The sequence below is a fragment of the Channa argus genome, unplaced genomic scaffold (genome assembly GCF_033026475.1).
Source record: "Channa argus isolate prfri unplaced genomic scaffold, Channa argus male v1.0 Contig052, whole genome shotgun sequence".
NCBI classification, from domain to species: Eukaryota; Metazoa; Chordata; class Actinopteri; order Anabantiformes; family Channidae; genus Channa; species Channa argus.
In genome coordinates, this window is record NW_027125271.1 from 6,246 (window position 1) to 15,411 (window position 9,166).

The window sequence follows — 9,166 nt, forward strand, 5'->3', positions numbered from 1 at the left end:
CGATCTCGGCAGAAAATAGGGCCGGGCCTTGTTAGTACTTGGTAGGAAGACCGCCTGGGAATACCACGTGCTGTAAGCTTCTTTGCTTGGGTTTACGGGCAGCACAAGCTGGTGTTACTGCCTATTTATTCATAGAAATTGTTCTATATTTTCATCAAATTTTGTTTTTTCATTGCTGTTTTGCTACTTTATTGGTTTGTCAATCATCGTGCTTCATTACTAGTAGACCATGTTACGGTCCTGGCCATATGTGTTGTTTTTATTTAGTTGTTCTTATAGGTGCCCTGCCTGATTGGCCAGATTGGGGGGCAGTGCAGGAAGCTGATTGGTGCATCCTACACTTCCTGGAGTTTTAAAAGTACGGTTCCCAACAGCTAGCGAGGCTCTTTCTGGCATCAGCACCTGTTTGCTGTTCTTGGTTTCCAAACCTTATTTAGCATTTTTGAATTGTTAGGTTTTGTGCCGTGGATTTGTTTATAAATTGTATATTTTGTAAATAGTATTAAATCTGTAGGGGTGAACTGCCATTTTCTTTGGACTGTTTTCACATTAGGGAGTTAGGGTTAGCGACTGTCTTTTGGTTTGTTTATTTCAATCAGGCTAGCTAGCACTTTCTGTGGGAAATGGCTTATTTTGTTTATTATGTTGGCCTTGGTTCGCCCTGAGTTGTAGTGTCATGTTTTGTTTGACACTTTTTCGTTTAAAATAAATATCAGTCTGTTGGAACATCTCGATCCTGGATTTTGGTTTGGGGATCGGAGAGGGAACATGCTAATTTATCTTTGTATGTTGCACCCTGACCCCCTAGACAGGGGCGTAACAGACCAGTACAGTTATAGTACTTTGCCACATTTATTTTCTTCTTAGCAAGTGTCATGCATTCTGCTTCTCCAGCGTTTTTAAGAGCTGTTGATGATGTCAAATGCAGCTTACGGCCACACCGCTCTCTGAGCGCCCGATCTCGTCCGATCTCGGCAGCCAAATAGGGCCGGGCCTTGTTAGTACTTGGTAGGAAGACCGCCTGGGAATTCCAGGTGCTGTAAGCTTTTTTGATTGGGTTTACGGGCAGCACAAGCTGGTGCTACTGCCTATTTATTCATAGAAATTGTTCTATATTTTCATCAAATTTTGTTTTTTCATTGCTGTTTTGCTACTTTATTGGTTTGTCAACCATCGTGCTTCTTTACTACTAGACCAGTACCGTTTTAGTACTTTGCCACATTTATCTTCTTCTTAGCGAGTGTCATGCTTTCCACTTCTCCAGCTGTTGCAATGATATTTCCATGCTGAACTGAGTTGTTCTGGGTCAAATATGAAGGCAAACCCACTTTCCTTTCAGTATTTTGCTGCATTTGGCAGAAACAAGCATATTTGCCATTCGGCCTGAAAGTGCTTTTAAGCGCATAAAAACTTACACTCTTGATTTCTGGCTAAATAAAAGCTGTAGCAATGATATTTCCATGCTGAACTGAGTTGTTCTGGGTCAAAAATAAAGGCAAACCCACTTTCCTTTGATTGTTTTGCTGCAATTGGCAGAAATCAGCTCATTCGGCCTGAAAATGCTTTTAAGCGCATAAAAACTTACACTCTTGATTTCTGGCTAAATAAAAGCTGTAGCAATGATATTTCCATGCTGAACTGAGTTGTTCTGGGTCAAAAATAAAGGCAAACCCACTTTCCTTTGAGTGTTTTGCTGCAATTGGCAGAAATCAGCTCATTCGGCCTGAAAATGCTTTTAAGCGCATAAAAACTTACACTCTTGATTTCTGGCTAAATAAAAGCTGTAGCAATGATATTTCCATGCTGAACTGAGTTGTTCTGGGTCAAAAATAAAGGCAAACCCACTTTCCTTTCAGTATTTTGCTGCATTTGGCAGAAACAAGCATATTTGCCATTCGGCCTGAAAGTGCTTTTAAGCGCATAAAAACTTACACTCTTGATTTCTGGCTAAATAAAAGCTGTAGCAATGATATTTCCATGCTGAACTGAGTTGTTCTGGGTCAAAAATAAAGGCAAACCCACTTTCCTTTCAGTATTTTGCTGCATTTGGCAGAAACAAGCATATTTGCTCATTCGGCCTGAAAATGCTTTTAAGCGCATAAAAACGTACACTCTTGATTTCTGGCTAAATAAACGATGTTGCAATGGTATTTCCATGCTGAACTGAGTTGTTCTGGGTCAATTATGAAGGCAAACCCACTTTCCTTTCAGCATTTTGCTGCAATTGGCAGAAATCAGCTCATTCGGCCTGAAAATGCTTTTAAGCGCATAAAAACTTATACTCTTGATTTCTGGCTAAATAAAAGCTGTTGCAATGATATTTCCATGCTGAACTGAGTTGTTCTGGGTCAAATATGAAGGCAAACCCACTTTCCTTTTAGTATTTTGCTGCATTTGGCAGAAACAAGCATGTTTGCTCAGTCGGCCTAAAAATGCTTCTAAGCGCATAACAACTTACACTCTTGATTTCTGGCTAAAAAAAAGCTGTTGCATGATATTTCCATGCTGAACTGAGTTGTTCTGGGTCAAATATGAAGGCAAACCCACTTTCCTTTTAGTATTTTGCTGCATTTGGCAGAAACAAGCATGTTTGCTCAGTCGGCCTAAAAATGCTTCTATGCGCATAACAACTTACACTCTTGATTTCTGGCTAAAAAAAAAGCTGTAGCAATGATATTTCCATGCTGAACTGAGTTGTTCTGGGTCAAATATGAAGGCAAACCCACTTTCCTTTCAGTATTTTGTGTCACGTTTAGGTTAAGGGATGGACCCAAGAGAAGAGACAGAGCGAGGGTTTGCAAAATAAGGGGCTTTTATTGAAAGAGATGTAAAAGATGAACAGGACCAGCACACGAAAGGAGTTAACTTGAAAACAAGAGGGGAACCGAATTACCAGAAATAAACACAGCTCGGGCTCAGGGGACAAGTTAGAGAAAGAAGAAGAAAGAACTAACAGAGGCTACTGGGTAAATCAGGCACAGATAAACGTTAAACCACAAGAGCACATTAATACAAGGACTAAAGGCAGGCAGTCACAAACAAACTCAACATAAGGCACCGGCAAACCTAAACATGAAAGAAACCCGGATAAAACAAGCGGAGAAAAACTATGGACTAGACCAAAATACTGACTTAAACAAAAGGCAAAACCTCAGACCAAAACCACACAGGAAACACAGAGTCCAGGATACCAAAGTCCAAGATGGAGGAGTCCAGATTTCCCAAGAGTTCGAGGAACGTAAGTTTCAGGCTTTACAAAAAGTCCAGAGTCTACTGTGGAGTTGGTGAGGGTATTAATGACAACAATGATGCCCGCGATGAAGACAGTGACCACGATAGCAGAGACCACATTAACAATGACGAGGATCTGGCAGGGGAGTGAAGGGAAGACTGAATTTAAATAGAGGGTGGAACAGGTGCAAACAATGAGGGACAACGAGGGCAAAGCTGGGGAAAAGAACCAAGGACAGGAAGTAAGGAGAAGGGGCCACAAAATAAAAGTCCAGGGACAGGAAGTGCAACAAGATCCTGACATTTTGCTGCAATTGGCAGAAATCAGCTCATTCGGCCTGAAAATGCTTTTAAGCGCATAAAAACGTACACTCTTGATTTCTGGCTAAATAAAAGCTGTTGCAATGATATTTCCATGATGAACTGAGTTGTTCTGGGTCAAATATGAAGGCAAACCCACTTTCCTTTCAGTGTTTTGCTGCAATTGGCAGAAATCAGCTCATTCGGCCTGAAAATTCTTTTAAGCACATAAAAACTTACACTTTTGATTTCTGGCTAAATAAAAGCTGTAGCAATGATATTTCCATGCTGAACTGAGTTGTTCTGGGTCAAAAATAAAGGCAAACCCACTTTCCTTTCAGTATTTTGCTGCATTTGGCAGAAACAAGCATATTTGCTAATTAGGCCTGAATTTGCTTTTAAGCGCATAAAAACTTACACTCTTGATTTCTGGCTAAATAAAAGCTGTAGCAATGATATTTCCATGCTGAACTGAGTTGTTCTGGGTCAAATATGAAGGCAAACCCACTTTCCTTTGAGTATTTTGCTGCATTTGGCAGAAACAATCATATTTGCTCATTCGGCCTGAAAATGCTTTTAAGCGCATAAAAACTTACACTCTTGATTTCTGGCTAAATAAAAGCTGTAGCAATGATATTTCCATGCTGAACTGAGTTGTTCTGGGTCAAATATTAAGGCAAACCCACTTTCCTTTCAGTATTTTCCTGCAATTGGCAGAAATCAGCATATTTGCTCATTCGGCCAGAAAATTATTTTAAGCGCATAAAAACTTACACTCTTGATTTCTGGCTAAGTAAAAGCTGTTGTTATGATATTGCGATGCTGAACTGAGTTGTTCTGGGTCAAATATGAAGGCAAACCCACTTTCCTTTCAGTATTTTGCTGCATTTGGCAGAAACAAGCATATTTGCTCATTAGGCCTGAAAATGCTTTTAAGCGCATAAAAACGTACACTCTTGATTTCTGAATAAATAAAAGCTGTTGCATGATATTTCTATGCTGAACTGAGTTGTTCTGGGTCAAATATGAAGGCAAACCCACTTTCCTTTCAGTATTTTGCTGCAATTGGCAGAAATCAGCTCATTCGGCCTGAAAATGCTTTTAAGCGCATAAAAACGTACACTCTTGATTTCTGGCTAAATAAAAGCTGTTGCAATGATATTTCCATGCTGAACTGAGTTGTTCTGGGTCAAATATGAAGGCAAACCCACTTTCCTTTCAGTATTTTGCTGCAATTGGCAGAAATCAGCTCATTCGGCCTGAAAATGCTTTTAAGCGCATAAAAACGTACACTCTTGATTTATGTCTAAATAAAAGCTGTTGCAATGATATTTCCATGCTGAACTGAGTTGTTCTGGGTCAAAAATGAAGGCAAACCCACTTTCCTTTTAGTATTTTTCTGCATTTGGCAGAAACAATCATATTTGCTCATTCGGCCTGAAAATGCTTTTAAGCGCATAAAAACTTACACTCTTGATTTCTGGCTAAATAAAAGCTGTTGCAATGATATTTCCATGCTGAACTGAGTTGTTCTGGGTCAAATATGAAGGCAAACCCACTTTCCTTTCAGTATTTTGCTGCAATTGGCAGAAATCATCTCATTCGGCCTGAAAATGCTTTTAAGCGCATAAAAACTTACACTCTTGATTTCTGGCTAAATAAAAGCTGTTGCAATGATATTTCCATGCTGAACTGAGTTGTTCTGGCTCAAATATGAAGGCAAACCCACTTTCCTTTGAGTGTTTTGCTGCAATTGGCAGAAATCAGCTCATTCGGCCTGAAGATGCTTTTAAGCACATAAAAACTTACACTTTTGATTTCTGGCTAAATAAAAGCTGTAGCAATGATATTTCCATGCTGAACTGAGTTGTTCTGGGTCAAAAATAAAGGCAAACCCACTTTCCTTTGAGTGTTTTGCTGCAATTGGCAGAAATCAGCTCATTCGGCCTGAAAATGCTTTTAAGCACATAAAAACTTACACTCTTGATTTCTGGCTAAATAAAAGCTGTTGCTATGATATTGCGATGCTGAACTGAGTTGTTCTGGGTCAAATATGAAGGCAAACCCACTTTCCTTTCAGTAGTTTGCTGCAATTGGCAGAAATCAGCTCATTCGGCCTGAAAATGCTTTTAAGCGCATAAAAACTTACACTCTTGATTTCTGGCTAAATAAAAGCTGTTGCAATGATATTTCCATGATGAACTGAGTTGTTCTGTGTCAAATATGAAGGCAAACCCACTTTCCTTTCAGTATTTTGTTGCATTTGGCAGAAACAAGCATATTTGCCATTCGGCCTGAAAATGCTTTTAAGCGCATAAAAACTTACACTCTTGATTTCTGGCTAAATAAAAGCTGTAGCAATGATATTTCCATGCTGAACTAAGTTGTTCTGGGTCAAAAATAAAGGCAAACCCACTTTCCTTTCAGTATTTTGCTGCATTTGGCAGAAACAAGCATATTTGCTAATTAGGCCTGAATTTGCTTTTAAGCGCATAAAAACTTACACTCTTGATTTCTGGCTAAATAAAAGCTGTAGCAATGATATTTCCATGCTGAACTGAGTTGTTCTGGGTCAAATATGAAGACAAACCCACTTTCCTTTCAGTATTTTGCTGCATTTGGCAGAAACAAGCATATTTGCTCATTAGGCCTGAAAATGCTTTTAAGCGCATAAAAACGTACACTCTTGATTTCTGAATAAATAAAAGCTGTTGCATGATATTTCTATGCTGAACTGAGTTGTTCTGGGTCAAATATGAAGGCAAACCCACTTTCCTTTCAGTATTTTGCTGCAATTGGCAGAAATCAGCTCATTCGGCCTGAAAATGCTTTTAAGCGCATAAAAACGTACACTCTTGATTTCTGTCTAAATAAAAGCTGTTGCAATGATATTTCCATGCTGAACTGAGTTGTTCTGGGTCAAAAATGAAGGCAAACCCACTTTCCTTTTAGTATTTTTCTGCATTTGGCAGAAACAATCATATTTGCTCATTTGGCCTGAAAATGCTTTTAAGCGCATAAAAACTTACACTCTTGATTTCTGGCTAAATAAAAGCTGTTGCAATGATATTTCCATGCTGAACTGAGTTGTTCTGGGTCAAATATGAAGGCAAACCCACTTTCCTTTCAGTATTTTGCTGCAATTGGCAGAAATCAGCTCATTCGGCCTGAAAATGCTTTTAAGCGCATAAAAACTTACACTCTTGATTTCTGGCTATATAAAAGCTGTTGCAATGATATTTCCATGATGAACTGAGTTGTTCTGTGTCAAATATAAAGCCAAACCCACTTTCCTTTCAGTATTTTGCTGCAATTGGCAGAAATCAGCTCATTCGGCCTGAAAATGCTTTTAAGCGCATAAAAACGTACACTCTTGATTTCTGGCTAAATAAAAGCTGTAGCAATGATATTTCCATGCTGAACTGAGTTGTTCTGGGTCAAAAATAAAGGCAAACCCACTTTCCTTTCAGTATTTTGCTGCATTTGGTAGAAACAAGCATATTTGCTAATTAGGCCTGAATTTGCTTTTAAGCGCATAAAAACTTACACTCTTGATTTCTGGCTAAATAAAAGCTGTAGCAATGATATTTCCATGCTGAACTGAGTTGTTCTGGGTCAAATATTAAGGCAAACCCACTTTCCTTTCAGTATTTTCCTGCAATTGGCAGAAATCAGCATATTTGCTCATTCGGCCAGAAAATTATTTTAAGCGCATAAAAACTTACACTCTTGATTTCTGGCTAAGTAAAAGCTGTTGTTATGATATTGCGATGCTGAACTGAGTTGTTCTGGGTCAAATATGAAGGCAAACCCACTTTCCTTTCAGTATTTTGCTGCATTTGGCAGAAACAAGCATATTTGCTCATTAGGCCTGAAAATGCTTTTAAGCGCATAAAAACGTACACTCTTGATTTCTGAATAAATAAAAGCTGTTGCATGATATTTCTATGCTGAACTGAGTTGTTCTGGGTCAAATATGAAGGCAAACCCACTTTCCTTTCAGTATTTTGCTGCAATTGGCAGAAATCAGCTCATTCGGCCTGAAAATGCTTTTAAGCGCATAAAAACGTACACTCTTGATTTCTGGCTAAATAAAAGCTGTAGCAATGATATTTCCATGCTGAACTGAGTTGTTCTGGGTCAAATATGAAGGCAAACCCACTTTCCTTTCAGTATTTTGCTGCAATTGGCAGAAATCAGCTCATTCGGCCTGAAAATGCTTTTAAGCGCATAAAAACGTACACTCTTGATTTATGTCTAAATAAAAGCTGTTGCAATGATATTTCCATGCTGAACTGAGTTGTTCTGGGTCAAAAATGAAGGCAAACCCACTTTCCTTTTAGTATTTTTCTGCATTTGGCAGAAACAATCATATTTGCTCATTCGGCCTGAAAATGCTTTTAAGCGCATAAAAACTTACACTCTTGATTTCTGGCTAAATAAAAGCTGTTGCAATGATATTTCCATGCTGAACTGAGTTGTTCTGGGTCAAATATGAAGGCAAACCCACTTTCCTTTCAGTATTTTGCTGCAATTGGCAGAAATCATCTCATTCGGCCTGAAAATGCTTTTAAGCACATAAAAACTTACACTCTTGATTTCTGGCTAAATAAAAGCTGTTGCGATGATATTTCCATGCTGAACTGAGTTGTTCTGGCTCAAATATGAAGGCAAACCCACTTTCCTTTGAGTGTTTTGCTGCAATTGGCAGAAATCAGCTCATTCGGCCTGAAGATGCTTTTAAGCACATAAAAACTTACACTTTTGATTTCTAGCTAAATAAAAGCTGTAGCAATGATATTTCCATGCTGAACTGAGTTGTTCTGGGTCAAAAATAAAGGCAAACCCACTTTCCTTTGAGTGTTTTGCTGCAATTGGCAGAAATCAGCTCATTCGGCCTGAAAATGCTTTTAAGCACATAAAAACTTACACTCTTGATTTCTGGCTACATAAAAGATGTTGCGATGATATTTCCATGCTGAACTGAGTTGTTCTGGGTCAAATATGAAGGCAAACCCACTTTCCTTTCAGTATTTTGCTGCATTTGGCAGAAACAAGCATATTTGCTCATTCGGCCTGAAAATGCTTTTAAGCGCATAAAAACTTTCACTCTTGATTTCTGGCTACATAAAAGATGTTGGTATGATATTTCCATGCTGAACTGAGTTGTTCTGGCTCAAATATGAAGGCAAACCCACTTTCCTTTGAGTGTTTTGCTGCAATTGGCAGAAATCAGCTCATTCGGCCTGAAGATGCTTTTAAGCACATAAAAACTTACACTTTTGATTTCTGGCTAAATAAAAGCTGTAGCAATGATATTTCCATGCTGAACTGAGTTGTTCTGGGTCAAATATGAAGGCAAACCCACTTTCCTTTCAGTATTTTGCTGCATTTGGCAGAAACAAGCATATTTGCTCATTCGGCCTGAAAATGCTTTTAAGCGCATAAAAACTTACACTCTTGATTTCTGGCTAAATAAAAGCTGTTGCAATGATATTTCCATGCTGAACTGAGTTGTTCTGGGTCAAATATTAAGGCAAACCCACTTTCCTTTCAGTATTTTGCTGCAATTGGCAGAAATCAGCTCATTCGGCCTGACAATGCTTTTAAGCGCATAAAAAGGTACACTCTTGAT

General features: G+C 38.7%; 1 pseudogene; it reads left to right on the top strand.

The window, feature by feature from the left end:
• The first annotated feature begins 927 nt into the window (after window positions 1–927).
• LOC137119168 (5S ribosomal RNA) lies at window positions 928–1,046 on the top strand (annotated as a pseudogene).
• Window positions 1,047–9,166: the final 8,120 nt, after the last annotated feature.